General features: G+C 38.1%; 1 protein-coding gene across 1 annotated transcript in view; it reads left to right on the top strand.

Annotated features, from left to right (window-relative positions):
* The first annotated feature begins 4682 nt into the window (after window positions 1-4682).
* esr2b (estrogen receptor 2b) overlaps window positions 4683-11117 on the top strand; it is a 64424-nt gene continuing 57989 nt past the window's right edge. The window contains exon 1 of the mRNA XM_072916235.1: window positions 4683-4756. The gene's annotated coding sequence lies outside the window, so the exon portion shown is untranslated. The remainder of the gene's footprint in view (window positions 4757-11117) is intronic.

The raw sequence follows: 11117 nt of genomic DNA, 5'->3' as shown, positions 1-11117 counted from the left end.
GGAGAGTCAGAGAGAGGAAGAGGCTGCAACAGTCTGTAACCATCAAACAAGTACTGCCTGTTAGTATATAGTTAGCATATAGTTAGCATATAGTTAGCATATCCCAGGGTTAGTTCTTGCCTGCGTAAAAAAGTCAAATGGCCACAGACAGCTTTTGGGTTTTTTTCCGGGGTAAAAAAGTTTTGAAAACTTGCAAAGTTAAGAGAATATCAGAGTCTTGGCTTTGTCACCTTTTGCATTACCGCCTTCAGTCAGAGGTGCGCCGCCTCCAAAGTACACATATAGTACATCAAATAGAGATTTATTATCATATCGTCTGGCTTTGATTGGGTCTGCACCGCCGCGAGCTGGAGAGAGACAGACCTCGATGGATGTCACCGACCTCTTCATCGAGGCGGGCCAGCCAGGTCCACCTTAACTGGAGGAGGAACACGAGGTCAGCGTGCGAATTGAGGCGCGGTGACCTCGCGGCGATGCTTGGAAAAGTTACAAAGGACCAAAAAAAAAACGTGTACGTTTGACATCTGAGCTGCTTTAAGACCGCGCCCTTTTCAAGTTTGTGACTTTTCTGTTGCGAGGCAACTCATTTCACTTAGACATCGTAATTGACTTCCTGCTTTTAACTAAGTTTAAATGTGGCATTATCACGATAGTATTAAAAACTCTATCGTCGGCCAAATTTGAATCATTCCTGCAACCCTGTTCGGCAACAAGCATTGCCTTTTAAAGGCACACACACCGCTCTCATGAAACATCGCTCAACTGGTCTGTTGTTGTTTTCAATCGATGTAAATCACCTCTGTGATAATGTGTCGGCCTCCCATTTTTATGCAGATAAAGCGGTCATATATTGTTCGTCCCCCACAGAAGTGCAAACTTTCCAACTCTTGCAGTTTGCTTTTGATGTTGTTCAGTCCCATTTGACTCAGTTGAAACTGACACTCCCATTGCACCCTTCGAGACTTTGGCGAGAGTATAGACCTGGTCCACAGTTCGTTGTTGCATCAAGTATTATTAAAGTTGAAAATGCACTGGATATATCGTGCCGTGGAACCCGCAATTTCGCCCTTTTTTGTGTTTTTTTCCCACCAGAGTCAATCTTTTAGTTTTTTATTATTTTTTTCGTCTTTACTATATTGTTCGTCCTCCGGAGAAGTGTGAACCCTTGAACTCTTGCAGTTTGCTTTTGATGTTGTTCAGTCCCATTTGACTCAGTTGAAACTGACACTCCCATTGCACCCTCCGGGACTTTGGCGAGAGTATAGACCTGGTCCACAGTTCATTGTTGCATTAAGTATAATTAAAGTTGAAACTGCACTGGATATATCGTGCCGTGGAACCCGCAATTTCACCATTTCTTGTGTTTTTTTCCGACCAGAGTCAATCTTTTAGTTTTTCATTAGTTTTTTCGTCTTTACTATATTGTTCGTTCCCCGGAGAAGTGCGAACCTTCCAACTCTTGCAGTTTGCTTTTGATGTTGTTCAGTCCCATTTGACTCAGTTGAAACTGACACTCCCATTGCACCCTCAGGGACTTTGGCGAGAGTATAGACCTGGTCCACAGTTCGTTGTTGCATTAAGTATTATTAAAGTTGAAAATGCACTGGATATATCGTGCCGTGGAACCCGCAATTTCGCCCTTTTTTGTGTTTTTTTCCCACCAGAGTCAATCTTTTAGTTTTTTATTATTTTTTTCGTCTTTACTATATTGTTCGTCCCCCGGAGAAGTGCGAACCCTTAAACTCTTGCAGTTTGCTTTTGATGTTGTTCAGTCCCATTTGACTCAGTTGAAACTGACACTCCCATTGCACCCTTCAGGACTTTGGCAAGAGTATAGACCCGGTCCACAGTTCGTTGTTGCATTAAGTATTATTAAAGTTGAAAATGCACTGGATATATCGTGCCGTGGAACCCGCAATTTCACCCTTTTTTGTGTTTTTTTTCCCACCAGAGTCAATCTTTTAGTTTTTCATTAGTTTTTTCGTCTTTACTATATTGTTTGTCCTCCGGAGAAGTGCGAACCTTCCAACTCTTGCAGTTTAATTTTGATGTTGTTCAGTCCCATTTGACTCAGTTGAAACTGACACTCCCATTGCACCCTCTGGGACTTTGGCGAGAGTATAGACCTGGTCCAAAGTTCGTTGTTGCATTAAGTATTATTAAAGTTGAAAATGCACTGGATATATCGTGCCGTGGAACCCGCAATTTCGCTTTTTTTGTGTTTTTTTCCCACCAGAGTCAATCTTTTAGTTTTTCATTAGTTTTTTCGTATTTACTATATTGTTCGTCCTCCGGAGAAGTGCGGACCCTTAAACTCTTGCAGTTTGCTTTTGATGTTGTTCAGTCCCATTTGACTCAGTTGAAACTGACACTCCCATTGCACCCTCAGGGACTTTGGCGAGAGTATAGACCTGGTCCACAGTTCGTTGTTGCATTAAGTATTATTAAAGTTGAAAATGCACTGGATATATCGTGCCGTGGAACCCGCAATTTCACCCTTTTTTGTTTTTCCCCCCCACCAGCTACAAACGCAGAAGAAAAAATATATAAATATAAATATTAGAAACAGAAAATGTGTTTTTAAGTTTTTTCCTCAAAAGTCGCACGCAGTTAAAGAGTTAATTTTGGTTGACTAATTCAGCGTTATCTAACCCATACTTGCCAACCTTGAGACCTCCGATTTCGGGAAGTGGAAGGTGGGGTTGGGGGGCGTGGTCGCGGTGGGGCGGGGCGTGGTCGGGGGCGTGGTTAAGACAGGAGTATATTGACAGCTAGAATTCACCAAGTCAAGTATTTCATATATATATATATATATATATATATATATATATATATATATACATATATATATATACATCCTGAAAATATGCAAACAAAACTGTGTTTAGATAATTGATACTTCAAACTTGCATAAATAAATCTTAAGGAATATAACATAACTTGGCTTCTGAGAGTTTCAAAATGTAATGAATAAAATGCTAAAGTTGTTGATAAACAAGCAATTATTTTAATAATTAAATATGGTTATTTTAAGTGAATTATTATGAGATTTTAAAATTCAAATATGTTTATTTTAATGTATAATTCTATGGCTGGACGTAATAAGAAGTCAGAAAAAATACAAATAAAAATACAATAAATTTTGATGTTTTTAGCAAAATATAGTAAAAATGTATTTAGTTTTTTTTTTTTTTTAATTAATAAATATATTTATTTTTAGGTAAGATAAACATCCATCCATCCATCCATTTTCTACCGCTTATTCCCTTTTTGGGGTCGCGGGGGGCGCTGGAGCCTATCTCAGCTACAATCGGGCGGAAGGCGGCGTACACCCTGGACAAGTCGCCACCTCATCGCAGGGCCAACACATAATAATACAATTTATCTCTAGTCTGGATGATTTAGTTCTTGTCACCCTGTTGTCCTCCTGTTGTGAAAAAAGGCTGTCCTCATTCAGGTCCACATGGAGCTAGAGGGGGCGTGGCCTCCCGGGACAAATATTCTCCCGAAAATCTCCCGGTTTTCAGCCGGAGATGGAAGCCACGCCCCCTCCAGCTCCATGCGACCTGAGTGAGGACAGCCTTTTTTCATGACGGGAGGACAACAGGGTGACAAGAACTAAATCATCCAGACTAGAGATAAATTGTATTATTATGTTTATCTTACATAAAAATACATATATTTATTAATAAAAAAAAATAAAAAAAATACATTTTTACTATATTTTGCTAAAAACATCAAAATTAATTGTATTTTTCTTTGTATTTTTTCCTGACTCCTTATTACATCCAGCCATAGAATTATACATTAAAATAAACATATTTGAAATAATTGATTTTAAATTATCATAATAATTCATTTAAAATGACCATATTTAATTATTAAAATAATTGCTTGTTTATCAACAACTTTAGCATTTTATTCATTACATTTTGAAACTCTCAGAAGCCAAGTTATGTTAAATTCCTTAATATTTAGTTATGCAAGTTTGAAGTATCAATTATCCAAACACAGTTTTGTTTGCATATTTTCAGTTACACCTTTTGAATGCAATTACTGAAATAAATCAAGTTTTTCAAAATATTCTAATTTACTGGCTTTTACCTGTATGTATATATATATATATATATATATATATATATATATATATATATATATATATGTATGAAATACTTGACTTGGTGAATTCTAGCTGTCAATATACTCCTCCCCTCTTAACCACGCCCCCAACCACGCCCCGCCCCACCCCCGACCACGCCCCCACACCCCACCTCCCGAAATCGGAGGTCTCAAGGTTGGCAAGTATGATCTAACCAAACGTGGGCCCCGACTTAAACAAGTTGAAAAACTTATTGGGGTGTTACCATTTAGTGGTCAATTGTACGGAATATGTACTTCACTGTGCAATCTACTAATACAAGTTTATATCAATCAATCAATCATGTATGCAGTACTTTCGCCACCCTGCAGGGGGCAACAGCGAAGCATATATGTGACAATGAAGCAGCAGTGGGGTAAGTAGAAGAAGACTACTCCTTCAACCATTCAAACTGGGGTTGCTCATGTGTGCAGTACTCCCGCCACCCTGCAGGGGGCAACATCGAAACATGTGTGTGACAATGAAGCAGCAGTGGGATAAGTAGAAGAAGACTACTCCTTCAACCATTCAAACTTGGGTTGCTCATGTGTGCAGTACTCCTGCCACCCTGCAGGGGGCAACATCGAGGCATGTGTGTGACGATGAAGCAGCAGTGGGGTAAGTAGAAGAAAACTACTCTTTCGACCAAAAATGTTTTTATCGACCCTCAAAAAAAAAAAAGCTAAATAAATCCCTAAATCGGACTTTTAACAGCGATTCACAACAAAGTGTGAATGTTCTGCCCCGACCCAGTGCTCCAGTCATTCTTTCCTGTCGGACCCGCTGACTTTGTGACGTCTTTCGTATTCGTGGTCATTTTTTTTTTTGCTGAGTCACTCTCTGGCAGAGGTAGTAGAGTAGCCAGAAATTGTACTCAAGTAAGAGTATTGTTACTTTAGAGATGTATTACTCAAGTAAAAGTAAGGAGTAGTCACCCAAATGTTTACTTGAGTAAAAGTAAAAAGTATGTTGTGAAAAAACTACTCAAGTACTGAGTAACTGATGAGTAACCTGTTCGTTTAATGTTGACGGCAACAAGTAATGCACAAAAACTAGCAATGAGCCAGGAATGTCTCTTAAGCAACTAAAACAATAATATATATTAATAAATAATAATACATTAAAATAAAAAAAATTTAGGCTCAGTAGGCATTCATTGATTGAAACTTTTATTAGTAGATTGCACAGTACAGTACATATTCCGTACAATTGACCACTCAATGGTAACACCCCAATAAGTTTTTCAACGTTAATCAATTACTTTAATAAATGACCAAGTCGAGGTGATCTACCTCGAGGACGTGCGGTGAGGTTCATGACTGACTTCATCACAGTCAGATTTACAAACATATGAACCCTAAAGAGTATCTTATTCACCATTTGATTGGCAGCAGTTAACGGGTTATGTTTAAAAGCTCATACCAGCATTCTTCCCTGCTTGGCACTCAGCATCAAGGGTTGGAATTGGGGGTTAAATCACCAAAAATTATTCCCGGGCGCGGCGCCGCTGCTGCCCACTGCTCCCCTCACCTCCCAGGGGGTGAACAAGGGGATGGGTCAAATGCAGAGGACAAATTTCATTACACTTAGTGTGTGTGTGACAATCATTGGTACTTTAACTTAACTTTAACTTTACACATACAAACTATAGCACACAAAAAAGCACATTTAATAAAAAAAAAACGTTATTATGGTCTTACCTTTACTTATAAATGAAGTCCACAACTAAAGCCCTCACTTAAACTTTCCACGTGCAAGATTGAATCTATTTAAAAAAGTGTAACCGAGGGTTTATAAATGTCGCCTATACTGTATGAAACTACAAAATAACAAACACGGAGGCTCCAGTTTACACGAGGACCACTTTATTTACCTTCTTTCAAAAACCTCCGCTCCACTACAACATGTCATCACTTCCGCTCTTGGCGCCTTCAAAATAAGAGCTCAAGGCATATACTGTATAACAGCGCATAAGAGGAACTTAACATCACAAATAGGAAAGCCCATAAAAATAGGTTAAAAAAGTTATTTAATAAGAAGCCAAAAAGTGCAAAAACAATAATGTTCATGTTGGAGGAGTTGTGAATTAGATACACCTGCAGTCTGCAGGTGTACCTAATGTTGTGGCCCTGCAGTCATTCATAACTCCTCCAACACGAACATTACTGTTTTTGCACTTTTTGGCTTCTTATGAAATAACTTTTTTAAATAGATTCAATCTTGCACGTGGAAAGTTTAAGTGTGGGCTTTAGTTGATATAACAATTCTACGGCGGGGGTGCAGGAGGCGGGGCTACTGGAGCCTCAGCCAGTGCGTCTTTTGCAGCCGTTTTATGATCGCTCAGCACAAGAAATACGTTACACACATACAGTTGTTGACAAAATGCACTGTACATTATATACCTCAGCTAACTAAACTATGGAAATGTATAATATAATTCATATAGCAATACAGTCTCACTGCACAGCAGGCCAGCAGTTAGCCGAGTCCGTCCATGTCGAGGCACTGAGTGACGTGCCTCAACTGGCTGCTGTTCACCGCACCGTCTCTTCTCAGTATTTGAACGGCAAATGTGAAAATTCAGTGATTTTGAATAAAAATAATCTAAAACTGGTGAAGTTAAATGGAAAATAACTTTATAGTATAATCACTGCATACATATAACAATTTAATTAATTTTTTTTCTTTTTACATTTTTTTTCTTTCCATGATGGCAGGTGAGGCCCCGCCTCTAGTGACTGCACGTCACTGTGAGCCACAATAACTTAACAGCACCATAGGCTCAGTAGGCATTCATTGATTGAAACTTTTATTAGTAGATTGCACAGTACAGTACATATTCCGTACAATTGACCACTCAATGGTAACACCCCAATAAGTTTTTCAACGTTAATCAATTACTTAATAAATGACCAAGTCGAGGTGATCTACCTCCAGTGACGAGCGGTGAGGTTCATGACTGGTGAGGCACTGACTTCATCACAGTCAGGTTTACAAACATATGAACCCTAAAGAGTATCTTATTCACCATTTGATTGGCAGCAGTTAACGGGTTATGTTTAAAAGCTCATACCAGCATTCTTCCCTGCTTGGCACTCAGCATCAAGGGTTGGAATTGGGGGTTAAATCACCAAAAACGATTCCCGGGCGCGGCGCCGCTGCTGCCCACTGCTCCCCTCACCTTCCAGGGAGTGAATAAGGGGTTGGGTCAAATGCAGACGACAAATTTCATTACACCTAGTGTGTGTGTGACAATCATTGGTACTTTAACTTAACTTTAACTTTACACATACAAACTGTAGCACACAAAAAGGCACATTTAATAAAAAAAAACGTTTTTATGGTCTTACCTTTTATGTAATATATTGGGTTGGAGGCAATAACCAGGCGAGGTGATGAAGTGTGTCTCTTTACTGTAGACTTCAGAACAGACTCAACACGCTTGACGTCATGTGCGCAACACCACGTAAATCGTTGGCCAACCAAAAAGTAACCACAGTACGCTATAGCCAACATTAACCAGGAGATGGCAACAGACAGACATAGATCACTCTATTACATTCCTCCCATTTTACAAATGTAGAAGTTACTCAAAAGAAATAAACAACCAAACCAAAAAAATGCAGCAGCTCAATAAGAAGCCAAAAAGTTGATTGAAACTTTTATTAGTAGATTGCACAGTACAGTACATATTCTGTACAATTAATTGACCACTCAATGGTAATACCCCAATAAGTTTTTCAACTTGTTTAAGTCGGGGTACACGTGTGACGGTCATGTGACCACCTGGCTCTGTTTGATTGGTCCAACGTCATCAGTGACTGCATCTGATTGGTGAAACGCAGGCATGCATAGATCCTACTTTGAAGGTCTGTCTGACAGACCAAAACAATTAAAGCGTGCATTAACAGATCGATAAAAATTAGTAGCGAGTAGCAAGCTGAATGTAGATAAATGGAGCGGAGTAAAAGTAGCGTCTCTTCTCTATAAATGTACTCAAGTAAAAGTAAAAGTATGTTGCATTAAAACTACTCTTAGAAGTACAATTTATCCCAAAAGTTACTCAAGTAGATGTAACTAAGTAATTGTAGCGCGTTACTACCCACCTCTGGCGATCAAAGCTCGTTTAACCCACGTAGCGCTAAATTTGACCACGATAACGCCACACCTTAGGTTTAATTGTGGGCAAAGTTTCCTGTGGATTTTGTTTCATTTTTGTAAGCGTCAACATATGTAGTTTATTTATGTAAAATACACATACTTTTGTAAAGTTTATTTTGTGTTTATATGTTCTGTCGTACAAACCTGAAATGAGGGAAGAAGCGTAAAGAAATAAAACTGAGGACGGAAAATAACTCAAAAGAAGGAACATTAACCATCAACGCAATTTCTGGAGCTTCTGTTTCTTCATGCTGTTAACTATCTGTCCGGCTGCGCATGCTGAAAACGAGTAGCTAGGGCAGAATGATGAATTTATTGACAGTTGCAGTGTGAAAACCGACGTTTTTACTTCCCAACGAAGTAAACGCAGTCTTAAAGGAATGTAACTTCCCGGCGAAACATCCACATTTCCATGTTTGGCTCTTGAACCCGCGGCCATTTTCATTATGCGGTTAAACAGCCCCGTTCCAGTTGGTAGTGTTGTGGGTATCGATACTGAAATATTGATACCAGATCAATTCGCTCTAATATCGATCCTCAAATCGAAATATCGACCCTTTTGTTGAGGGGTGTCAAGACTTTTTACACCAAGGGCAGCGTACTGAAAAGTCATATTGATGTTTTTGTATTCAAAATAATGTTAAAATTTAAATATTGCGTCAGCTTTGTATTATTGGTGATTGATTGATTGATTGATTGATTGATTGATTGCAACTTCATTAGTAGATTACACAGTACAGTACATATTCCGTACAATTGACCACTAAATGGTAACACCCCAATAAGTTTTTCAACTTGTTTACGGGGTCCACGTAAATCAATTAATGGTAAATTCATGGTTTAATTGTGGGCAAAGTTTCCTGTGGATTTTGTTTCATTTCTATAAGCGTCAACATATGTAGTTTATTGTGTGAATGTATCAACACTAAACCTTCTATTTTATTTATGTAAAAAAACACATTGGACGTTATACTTTTGTAAAGTTGATTTTGTGTTTATATGTTCTGTCGTACAAACCTTAAATGAGGGAAGAAGCGTAAAGAAATAAAACTGAGGACGGAAAATAACTCAAAAGAAGGAACATTAACCATCAACGCAACTTCTGGAGCTTCTGTTTCTTCATGCTGTTAACTATCTGTCCGGCTGCGCATGCTGGAAACGAGTAGCGAGGGCAGATTGATGAATTTATTGACAGTTGCAGTGTGAAAACCGATGTTTTTACTTCCCAACGAAGTAAACGCAGTCTTAAAGGAATGTAACTTCCCGGCGAAACATCCACATTTCCATGTTTGGCCCTTGAACCTGCGGCCATTTTCATATGCGGTTAAACAGCCCTGTTCTAGTTGGTAGTGTTGTGGGGATCGATACTGAAATATCGATACCAGATCAATTCGCTCTGATAGCGATCCTGAAATCGAAATACCGACCCTTTTGTCCAGGGGTGTCAAGACTTTTTACACCAAGGGCAGCGTACTGAAAAGTCATATTGATGTTTTTGTATTCAAAATAATGCTAAAAGTTAAATATTGCGTCAGCTTTGTATTATTGGTGATTGATTGATTGATTGATTGATTGCAACTTTATTAGTAGATTACACAGTACAGTACATATTCCGTACAATTGACCACTAAATGGTAACACCCCAATAAGTTTTTCAATTTGTTTAAGTCGGGGTCTACGTAAATCAATTAATGGTAAATTCATGGTTTAATTGTGGGCAAAGTTTCCTGTGGATTTTGTTTCATTTCTATAAGCGTCAACATATGTAGTTTATTGTGTGAATGTATCAACACTAAACCTTCTATTTTATTTATGTAAAAAAACACATTGGACGTTATACTTTTGTCAAGTTGATTTTGTGTTTATATTTTCTGTCGTACAAACCTGAAATGAGGGAAGAAGCGTAAAGAAATAAAACTGAGGACGGAAAATAACTCAAAAGAAGGAACATTAACCATCAACGCAACTTCTGGAGCTTCTGTTTCTTCATGCTGTTAACTATCTGTCCGGCTGCGCATGCTGGAAACGAGTAGCGAGGGCAGAATGATGAATTTATTGACAGTTGCAGTGTGAAAACCGATGTTTTTACTTCCCAACGAAGTAAACGCAGTCTTAAAGGAATGTAACTTCCTGGCGAAACATCCACATTTCCATGTTTGGCTCTTGAACCCGTGGCCATTTTCATTATGCGGTTAAACAGCCCTGTTCTAGTTGGTAGTGTTGTGGGGGTCGATACTGAAATATCGATACCAGATCAATTCGCTCTAATATCGATCCTCAAATCGAAATATCGACACTTTTGTTGAGGGGTGTCCAGACTTTTTACACTGAAAAGTCATATTGATATTTTTATATTCAAAATAACGCTACAAATAAAATATTGCGTCAGCTTTGTATTATTGGCGACTATTATTAATTATTATTTGGAAGATTTCAACTTTCTCTTACCGACTTGTTTGCTGTTTTTTTCTTAAATTGTTATTGTTTTTTTCCCCCCATGTAAGAATAGAATAAAAATATTAATAATACGACTGCATAACCCTGCCTTTACAAAAATATGAATGTCCAGTTACACATTTAACAGTTTTTATTATGGTTGTTGTCATTTTTCACATTAACTTATAAGTCGGTATTATTTTATTTTGAATTAACGAACTGAACTTTGTTCAGATTTAAAATATATTTAATTTTTATCTTGAGAGCTTTTAATATTATAGATCAGGGGTGTGTAAACTTTTTTTTTTTCAACCAAGGACTGAAAAGTCTAATATTATATACATTTGATATTTATTTAAAGACACAACTTTGTGTTTTTGGT

The sequence above is a fragment of the Nerophis lumbriciformis genome, linkage group LG26, assembly GCF_033978685.3.
Source record: "Nerophis lumbriciformis linkage group LG26, RoL_Nlum_v2.1, whole genome shotgun sequence".
Lineage (NCBI taxonomy): Eukaryota > Metazoa > Chordata > Actinopteri > Syngnathiformes > Syngnathidae > Nerophis > Nerophis lumbriciformis.
Note: the sequence above shows the minus strand (reverse complement) of the source record. Positions and strands in the feature narration are given on the sequence as shown.